Raw genomic sequence first — 9,904 nt, 5'->3', positions numbered from 1 at the left:
AGATATGTTTAGCAGAATAGGAAGAACATCTTTATGATAACAAGACATTGTAAGATACTTCTACGGCCTGAAAAGGAAAAGCTATTATACTAATTCTACTCGACTGTTTGTCGGGTTTCACAGGAAATTAAGAATGTCAACGGACCTACCTACTTCCCTCCGCTAAAAATGTACAGGGATCAATGTTGTAAAATGCGCCATGTTTTCTTTCTCCATTTCAATGGACCAGCAGAGGACATAAATTTTGTTTCAATCTAGTTGCAAATTGTAAACTATTGCATCGAAATTTGCAGACAAACCAGTTTTATTTGGATCACAGGCAGCACACTTTTGTTTCCTTCTTGAAACATACCACAAATTCCAATTGAAGAATGCCAGTTAAAAGAATGGTTAGAACCTTGCTGCATATTTAATCAACACCACAGCAGTGAAAACTAGGTTTACATCTATATATCATGTTGTTACTTCAGGGGAAAGGAAATTGCGAGAAAAAAAGACAAACAAACTGAAATGCATACTGAATAGTTATAAGCAGATCAATAGTAATTCCCAAACAAGGCATGTTAGATCCAGCTCGAGGTGTAAGTCAGAGTTCAGCTGCAAGTCAGCGTGAAATAGATAGGAAGTGGCATTTTCAAATCTTCGTCAAGATTGGAATCACTCTTTGTTCAAAAACCACTGCTCAGACCCAAGCTAAATTGGGCCCTAACCCTTACCAGATATTCTAAATATTTCTGTTCACGAAACATGAAGCCAATTGCCCTTTTGATTTGTGAGTTAATAAAATAAATTAAGGAAAAGATTCAGGTTGGAGTTCGAAGTGCGAAGGGAAAAGAGAGCTTCACATGAGAAATATATTTCAAACGACAAGAAAATCAGACAGGGAAAGCGAAACGTCAGATATTCCAGAGAGCATTGAAGAGGTCTGTGGTGTGCAAAAATCGAACTCTAGTTTCAGTTGACGGGCAGATACGAAGTTAAATATCAAATCAGAAAAACATATAGTTCCACTTGCATTCCTCTGATATTAGATTGGTAGAAGCAAAGGTTTTCTGTCTTACTCGTTATTGAATGTATTGAAGAGTATGATATAAATTCATTTGCAACACAGTTAGGAAGCACATCCAATTATAATCCAGATTCTCCCCGATATCCTATTGCTCATTGAACCACGATCAGATCTACCTATATATTTCATAATGCTTTAAAGAGCACGACACTCAAACGTGCATTTAGCAATAAAATTACCAATTTTCCAAGGACTACTCTATTGCATATAAGCGTGTCAAAAACCTTGTATTATTTGTCTATTAAGTTAATTAACACGCGTGGAGGATTAGTGTCAAGACATCATGAAACATTACAATCACTCTCACGTATATTGTACCAGAAAGAAACATAACTCGAAAAACTAATAAAATCACCCCGAAAGGAAAAATTATCTTTTAAACAAATATAAATTCTGGAGTTGAAATGGTGCTTCAAAATAATAAAGGCTCCCACACCAAAATTTTGTTTCGAACCGATAATGTTGTATGCATTCAGAATAGATTCAAAACAGAATAATCCTGGGGTGAAAGAGTACACGTACAGAAATTAACTATAAAAATTGGAATTGTTCTCTTGGAGAGGAGACGGCTTACACAAGATGTGATGGAAGTTTACAATATCATGAGATGTCTGGAAAGTAAATAAGGAGAAGCTGCCCTCCCGACATAAATGATGGAGAACGAGAGAAGACACTTAAAAGAAGTTGAAAAGGTGGCAAATATGACATCAGAAAAGAAACAAATCACACAATAAAAGGTGAGGGCCTGGAATGCTTCATCTGGAAAGGTGAGGGAAGATGTTCAAATGAGGCATTTAAGAGGGCCTGAGATTGCGAATTGGTCTTAAATAACGCGTAAAGGTATTCAGAATGTGAAGATGCATGTTGGAATGTCATAATGTTCATTGGATAGGGACTGACTACACGATGGATAAAATGGCCTTCGCCAGAAACCTAAACCTGCGTCATTGTACAATTTTCAAACTGATACAGAAGTCCGAATCAAAAGATGCAAAAATTCTTATTATCAGTAATTTGGAGAGCTGCCCCTCTAACTGACAATGCCAAACTGCTTACTAGTCTTTAAGTGGCTTTTCAGAGGAAGTGCAGATTTGTCTTCTTAAAAACATTGCAGTCCGTGTGGTGAATATGTTACTGCATTGCTGTCAGCTCCAGATCTTTTTTTCGCAATGAACTGAACTAATGGTGATTTAATTCAAAGAGAGTATAGTGCCTGAATTAGAATGGATGTTGCATATGGTGTTATTTTAATATGGCTGCTGCCCCGGTCTTTCTACGATTTAGAATTCACAGATTTTGATCGCGCATTTAGTGAGTTGCTGCATGTTGCTAACCAAAATGTGAGTTGCTCAGATGGTGCAAATGAAGCAGGTTTTTGACATATTGTCGTTTGGTTTCAAACTCCCTACATAAAGTTTGCATAGCACGTACAAAGGAAAATGAAAATATCCATTGAGTCTCATGATTTATGACTTATACATGGGCACTTCAAAGGTACAAAGCGGTTTCATACAGCTACATATAGATGGTTCAGCTATGCTTGTTATTCTTAAATTCCAGAAGTAAATGACAGGATATTTAGCCGAGGTAATTTAATTCGATGACAAGGAGAGATGTCATGTCTCACTTCTGTTTGACATGTTCATTTCATGACATGGAAATATTGCTTGTCACTTTTAAGTCCATGCTGAACTGTTATCTAAATCTTCCTGCATGCCACTACCCTGTGCGAGAATTTGGGAATAGTAATGAGCACTGTGTGATCGTCAGGAAAATTCTCAAAATCTGACAGTATGGTTGCTAGAAGATCAATGATGAGTAAGCTTAATACAGACGACATTAGACTGTGTGATAATCTTGTGCTGGCATTCTTTCTTTCCCACAAGAGAAGACAAGTTCTTTCCTCATTCTGAGATTACTCTTACACAATCGAGCGCTGATCCTAATTCTGATTCGTTTCAGCTTCGTGAGAATACTTTAATATCACTCTGAATTAAACAGCGACTTGATATCAGGGAAATTCTCAAATTCTGACATTATGGTTGCTAGAAGATCAATGATGAAACAGCTTAATACAGGCGACATTAGACTGTATGCCTGTGCACTCTTTTGGGATAATTGTGTACTGGCACTCAGATTAGTATAACAGGGCGGCGCAACATCGAGGGCCAAAGGGCCTGTACTGTGCTGTAATGTTCTATGTTCTATACGTTCTATGAAATCACTCTCATGCGAAAGCACTTTCTTTAGTTATGTAAAAGGCATGACCACAGGGTCCTTGTGATGCAGCGAGAAGATCATGAGCACCGACTATCCACCAAGAGACATGACCAAGTATCACTGGTATCCAAACACACCAATAAGGGGGACACCAATTCGACTGGGACAATAGATCCATGCGGGGATAGGCTAAACAAGGACACACGTGGAGATTTTTAGAAGCCTGTCATTCAAACCAGATTTCCACCAATGGATAGAGAGATTTAGATCCCATTTACCAAGTTCTCAGAAACATAACTGGAAATGATATCACCGACCACAACATCCCAAGACACATAAATAGCAACCGGGAAAGAACACAAAAGCTTCAGTGGAGAACCATCGATGATGTTACCTAACATGGTGACGAAACCTCTGAGAGAAAACTCACCAGCTGAACATGCAAACCCAAAACCGACATTTAACATATACATGGAGGAATGAAGTGGTTTCAGAAGGTGGCAATGAGTGATAGAATGAAGGTGGTCATGGATGCACAGAGGTAGGGCAGTGAATATAATTGAAGGATATCACAAAAATATGGAGTCTTGTAAAGCTGAAGTATTGCACCAACTACCAAAAGTTACAAGGATGGGCACAGACAAAAAGTTGTGGGCGTTGTCAGAAGTAGCGTTTGGGATAAATGGGGATGAGAAACCTTATCAGCCATGATTGAATGGCGGAGCAGACGCGATGCGCTAAATGGCCTTACGTGGGAAGGCATTGGAGGGAACTACAGAGGAAAGGACACATATTACATTACAGCAATACAGAATGTTGTCAGAAACGGAAGCCTTTTCAGGAATTGGAATGTGTGCCAAGGCTGAATACATGTACAGTATTAAAGAGGTGGCCAACGTTACATAAACAGGACGGAGTTTAGAGGCTGCAGCGTGTTGCAGACAGAGAAATGATTTTCAAGCTTGTTGCATGTTATAGAGAAAAGATGGATTGCAGAAACTTAAGCAAGTTTCAGAGATAGAATGGTAAGTAGATTTTTTTTAAAAAAATAAGTTTATACAGGACGGGATGTTTTATTTTTTCTTGACTGAAGATGATACGAGATAAGAAGGGGTAAAATGGAATGGACATGAAGAGGATGGTTCCCACGTACATTTTTTTCTTCTTTTCTACCCTGTGCTTTGTCAACCTTTCGGACCTATTAACTAACAGTATAACTTATAAAATCTGCACAGCCTATATGTCCTGCGAATGACTTGCTCTACTCTATGCTCTCAGTTTAGTTTAAATCCACCCCAAATATTTAGCAAACAACACCATGACGTGCTACCTTTATTCAGATGTATGCCCTCTGATTTCTGGTGTCACTTCCCCAGCAGCGATATGAATACCTCTGAAATCTAAAAACCTCCTCCCCAGATATACATCAAATGAGAGAATATGAATCCACTCTTTTATTACATCCTACTTAGTTATACACTTGGTAAAGTCTTAATCTTTTGTATGTCAGACAAATAATAAGAACTAAGCAACAACATGAACAAAAATAATTGTTAAGTTTTTTTAAGCTTTACTTAAGGCCTTAACTTACATCAATATCCAGTCTCAGGAGAAAGGGGAGAAATTATCTCTAATTAAAATCATGTTTCTCAGTAAGCTCACATTTTGACTGATGTGAAAAATGATGGGCTATGTTCCATCTTCTGGGACATCATCACTTTTGATATTTCTCTTAACCTTGCTGCCACAACTCAAAGGTCACCTCTCGCTTCTTTTGGGTTCTTCCACGCTCATTGATTATTTTAACTTCGTCATTCGTCTTCCAGGTCCAGCACATGACTGCCGCTGTTTTATCTGTTTCTGGGACTTCTCGACCCGCACTGCTCTTTTTTTTTTGAAATTTTCTTTCCATCCTCGGAATTCAAGGCAAGTTTTCCAATCTTCCTCTCTACAATAGGGGTGTCTTCTCTGTGGCTACATCATTTAAAATCTTTGTTTTGGCTCCCGATTCTCAAACCTTTCCTAAAGTGGCCTACTCCACTTCTTTAGTCAGATCCACAGCTTGACTCCCCAGGAATACTGACTGACTGTCATGGAGTCCTTACCTAGCCCTCTGCTCTGAATTCAGGAAGACGTTCGTCCTTGCTTCCCTGAGTCCCAAACTCAAGCTGCATCAATTCCTCGTTTCAATGAAGCCAAACTAACATTCCATGTCAAAAAAACACCTCGTGGTACAATCATGTAGAATAATCAGGACTGTAACGATTCTGACTATCAACATCAGAGATGCTGTTGTCATGATTGTTGACATTGCCATGCTGCTATTCATCCATAGAAAGAGAATGATTCAAGGCGTTGTCATTAACATGAGCTATTTAGGCCTTAGAAACTTTCTTTTTTTTTGGGAGGGGGGGGGGTGTGTGTGGGGGGGAATGCTGAAATTATAATGTACATTGCAAGACCAAAACTGTTAAATGCAAGCTGAGTCACAAAGTGTGCACGAACAATAAATTGACTTGAGAATCTCAACTCTTAACAGTCAGAATCCTTAGTGTCCTCCTTTGCAGTGGTGACACAAGGACAACATACAGTGAGAGGAAAAGCTACTGAACAATTGTCACATTTGATGTTTCAGTCAAATCCTTGAGTACTCATGACAGAAAAACATTGCCGACTCATAAGCTCACGTCAAAAAACGACAGTTGCTAAGTCAAAGATGTCTGTACAACATCAATGACATTTACAGGATAGATGATGGCTGCACACATGAAGACCTCTGGACAGTGAACTGACACTAATTGTTACTTCAGCTAAAAATGCATAGCCTCAGTACCAGGAAACCTAGGAAAGGAGTGTGAATAATATAGCATTGATCAAGATGAATAGGTTGAACTCACAGAATCATAAATTCTGGATGCTGTATATTTGGAGAGATATTTGAGTACATGAGCAGAAATAGAAAGATGGCTCATAAGAAGCATCTATGAAAATAAACGTGGGTGATTCGTTCACTTCCACAAGATCCTCTGTTCTTCTAAAACAATGAAAATAGTGAAAACAATTGGATGTCTGACCCACATCAGGTGATCTTCAACACAACGTCAAGCACTAAAGTTGTGAGATAAAGAAAATGAGTGAGACATTACGAAACAGATTGTGTTTAAACCGATAAGATAACTGAAGGTCACGGTTGTGAATTCCACACATTTCAAACATAATCAATATAAATGCTGTGCTACAGGATGCATTGTGGTACAGTGTTAAGGTTCTGCCAACTGACCAAGGAACCCACGTTCAAATCTAAACTGTTCGAGAGATTATCGTCATAGAGTCATAGAGATGTATTGCATGGAAACAGCCCCTTCAGTCCAACTCGTCCATGCTGACCAGATATAGCAACGTAATCTCGTCCCATTTCCCAGTACTCGGCCATTATCCCTATAAATCCTTCCTATTCATACACACATCCAGATGTCATTTAGCTGTTGCAATTGTACTTGCCTCCACCACTTCATCTAGCAGTTTATTACAGACACGCACCACACTCAGTGTGAAAAAAGTTGCCTCTCAGGTCTTTTATATATTTTCCTCCTCTCACCCTAAAAATATGGCCACTAGTTATGGACTCCCCTACTGGGAAAAAGACTTTCTCTATTTTTCCTATCCATTCCCCTCATTACTTTATAAATCTCAATGTGGTAACCCTCCAGCCTTCGATGCTCTAGGCAAAACAGCCCCAGTCTATTCAGCCTTTCTATAGCTCAAATCCTCTAACACTGGCAACATCCTTGGAGATCTTTTCTGAACCCTTTCAACTTTCATAACATCCTTCCAATAGGAAGGAGACCATAATTGCAGGCAATATTCCAAACGTTGTCTAACCAACATCCTGTGCAGCCACAACATACACTTCAAATCCTTTCCTCAATTGGCTGACCAATAAAAGAAAGCACACCAAATGCCTTCTTCACTATCGTATAGAACATACAACACAAAACAATACAGTGCAGAACAGGCCCTTCAGCCCTCGATATTGCGCTGACCTGTGAACTATTGTCAGCTCATCCCCCAACACTATCCCATCATCATCCGTGTGCTTATCTAAGTTTTGTATAAATCTCCCTAATGTGGCTGAGTTAACTACATTAGCAGGCAGGGCATTCCACACCCTTTCCACTCTCTATGTAAAGAACCTGCCTCTGACACCTGCCTTAAATCTATCACCCCTCAATTTGTAGTTATGCCTCCTCGTACAAGCTGGCGTCATCATCATGGGAAGAAGACTTTCACTGTCCATCCTGTCTAATCCTCTCATACTCTTGTATGTCTCTATCAAATCCCCTCTTAGCCTTCTTCTTCCCAATGAGAACAGAACCAAGTCTCTCAGCCTTTCCCCATAAGACTTTCCCTCCAGACCGGGGAACATCTTGGTAAATCTCCTCTGCACCTTTTCCAGTTCTTCCACCTACTTCCCGAAATATGGTGAGCAGAAGTCTACATAATATTCCAAGTGTGGCCGCATTACCTGTTTGTGCAGTTACGGCATGATATTGCAACTCCGGAACTCAATCCCTCTCTGAATGAAACCTAAAACACCGTATGCCTTCTTAACAGCACTATCAACCTGGGTGGCAACTTTCAGAGATTTATGGTCATGGGCTGCAAGATCCCTCTGTACATCCACACTACCAAGAATCTTTCCATTGACCTACTACTCTGCCTTTCTCTTATTGTTCGCAAAGCGTGTCACCTCACATTTAGCTGCATTTGCCACCTCTCAGCTCAATTTTGCAATTTATCCAAGTCCCCCTGCAAACTGTAACATCCTTCCAAACTCTCCACTACTCCACTGACTTTAGTGTCACCTGCAAATTTACTAATCCACCGACCGATGTCTGCATCTAAGTCATTTATAAAAATGACAAACAGCAGTGGTCCCAAAACAGATTCTTGTGGCACACCACTAGTAATCTGAGTCCAGGCTGAATATTTTCCATCAGCCACCACTCGCTGCCTTCTTTCAGAAAGCCAGTTTCTAATCCAAACTGCTAATTCACCCCCAATTCCATGCTGTGCATTTACTCCAACAGCATACCATGTGGAACCTTATCAAAGGCTTTACTGAAGTCCATATATACCACGTCAACTGCCCTACCTCATCTACATGCTTGGATACCTTCTCAAAAAACTCAATGAAGTTTGTGAGATCCCACCTGCCCTTGACAAATCATGTTGACTGTCTGAAATCAAATTGTTGCTTGCTAGATGTTTATAAATCTTATCTCTTATAATCATTTCCAAAACCTTTCTTACAACAAAAGTAAGGCTCACTGGTTTATACTTACCTGGGTCATCTTTATTGCCCTTCTAGAACAAGGGCACAACAGTTGGAATCCTCAAGTCCTCTGGTACTAAACCTATAGACAATGACGCCTCAAATATCAAAGTTAACGGCTCTGCTATCTCCTCCATAGCTTCCCAGAGAATCATGGGATAAATCCAACCAGTGCAGGGGACTTGTCTACTTTCACTCCTTCAGAATTAGTAACACCTGCTCGTAACTAACCTCGATCCTTTATAATCTAATATCTCGTAGCTCATTCTTCTCCTGTACAATATTCTCCTTTTCCTGAGTGAAAACCGATGAGAAATGTTCGTTTAGCACCTCTCCGATGTCTACAGGGTCCACACTCAACTTCCCACTTCTGTCTTTGACTGGCCCATTCCTACCCTAGTCATTCTTTTATTCCTCACATACCTATAAAAAGCTTTAGGGTTCTCCTTTATTTTATTTGCTAAAGACTGCTCGTGTCCTCTCTTTGCTCTTCGTTACTCTCTCCTTAAATCCTTCCTAGCTGATTTGTAATTCTCCATCACCTCATCTGAACCATCTTGCTTCATCAACGCATAAGCATCCTTATTCTGCTTAACAAGATATGCAATTTCTGTAGTAAACCACGGTTCCCTTACCTTATTACTTCCTCCCTGCCTGATAGGGACATATATATCACGGATATGCAATATTTGTTCGTTAAACCAGCTCCACATTTCCATTTTCTGCATCCCCTGTATTTTGCTACCCCATTCTATGCATTCTAATTCATGCCTATACGCATTATAATTGCCCTTGTCCATCGATAACTGTTGACATGTGGCATGTACCTATCCCTTTCAATCACTAAACTAAACGTAGCTGAATTATGGTCACTCTCTCCAAAGTGCTCATCTACAACTAAATGAATCACCTGGCCTGGTACATTACCAAGCACCAGATCCAGTGTGGCCTTCCCTCTTGTCGGCTCTTCGACCTACTGTGTCAGGAAACCCTCCTGTGCACATCGGACAAAAACTGATCCATCTGACGTACTAGAATTATAGCATTTCCAGTCAATGTTGGAGAGGTTAAAGTCCCCCATAATGTCCACCGTGTTCCTTTCGCTCCTACCCAGGTAAATTTTGCCAATCCTCTCTTTCATCTCCCTGGATCTCTGCGGAGACTTATGAAAAATTCAAGCAATGTAACCTCTCTGCTCCTGTATTTAAATTCAGACCACACTATCTCAGTAGACGAATCCTCATCAAAAGTTCTTTGAGCCACCATTTTTTTTTAGATTA

Source organism: Chiloscyllium plagiosum, unplaced genomic scaffold (assembly GCF_037043375.1).
Source record: "Chiloscyllium plagiosum isolate Xiang-an unplaced genomic scaffold, Cpla_swu_hap1 HiC_scaffold_35, whole genome shotgun sequence".
Taxonomy (NCBI): domain Eukaryota; kingdom Metazoa; phylum Chordata; class Chondrichthyes; order Orectolobiformes; family Hemiscylliidae; genus Chiloscyllium; species Chiloscyllium plagiosum.
This window is presented reverse-complemented; position numbering follows the sequence as displayed.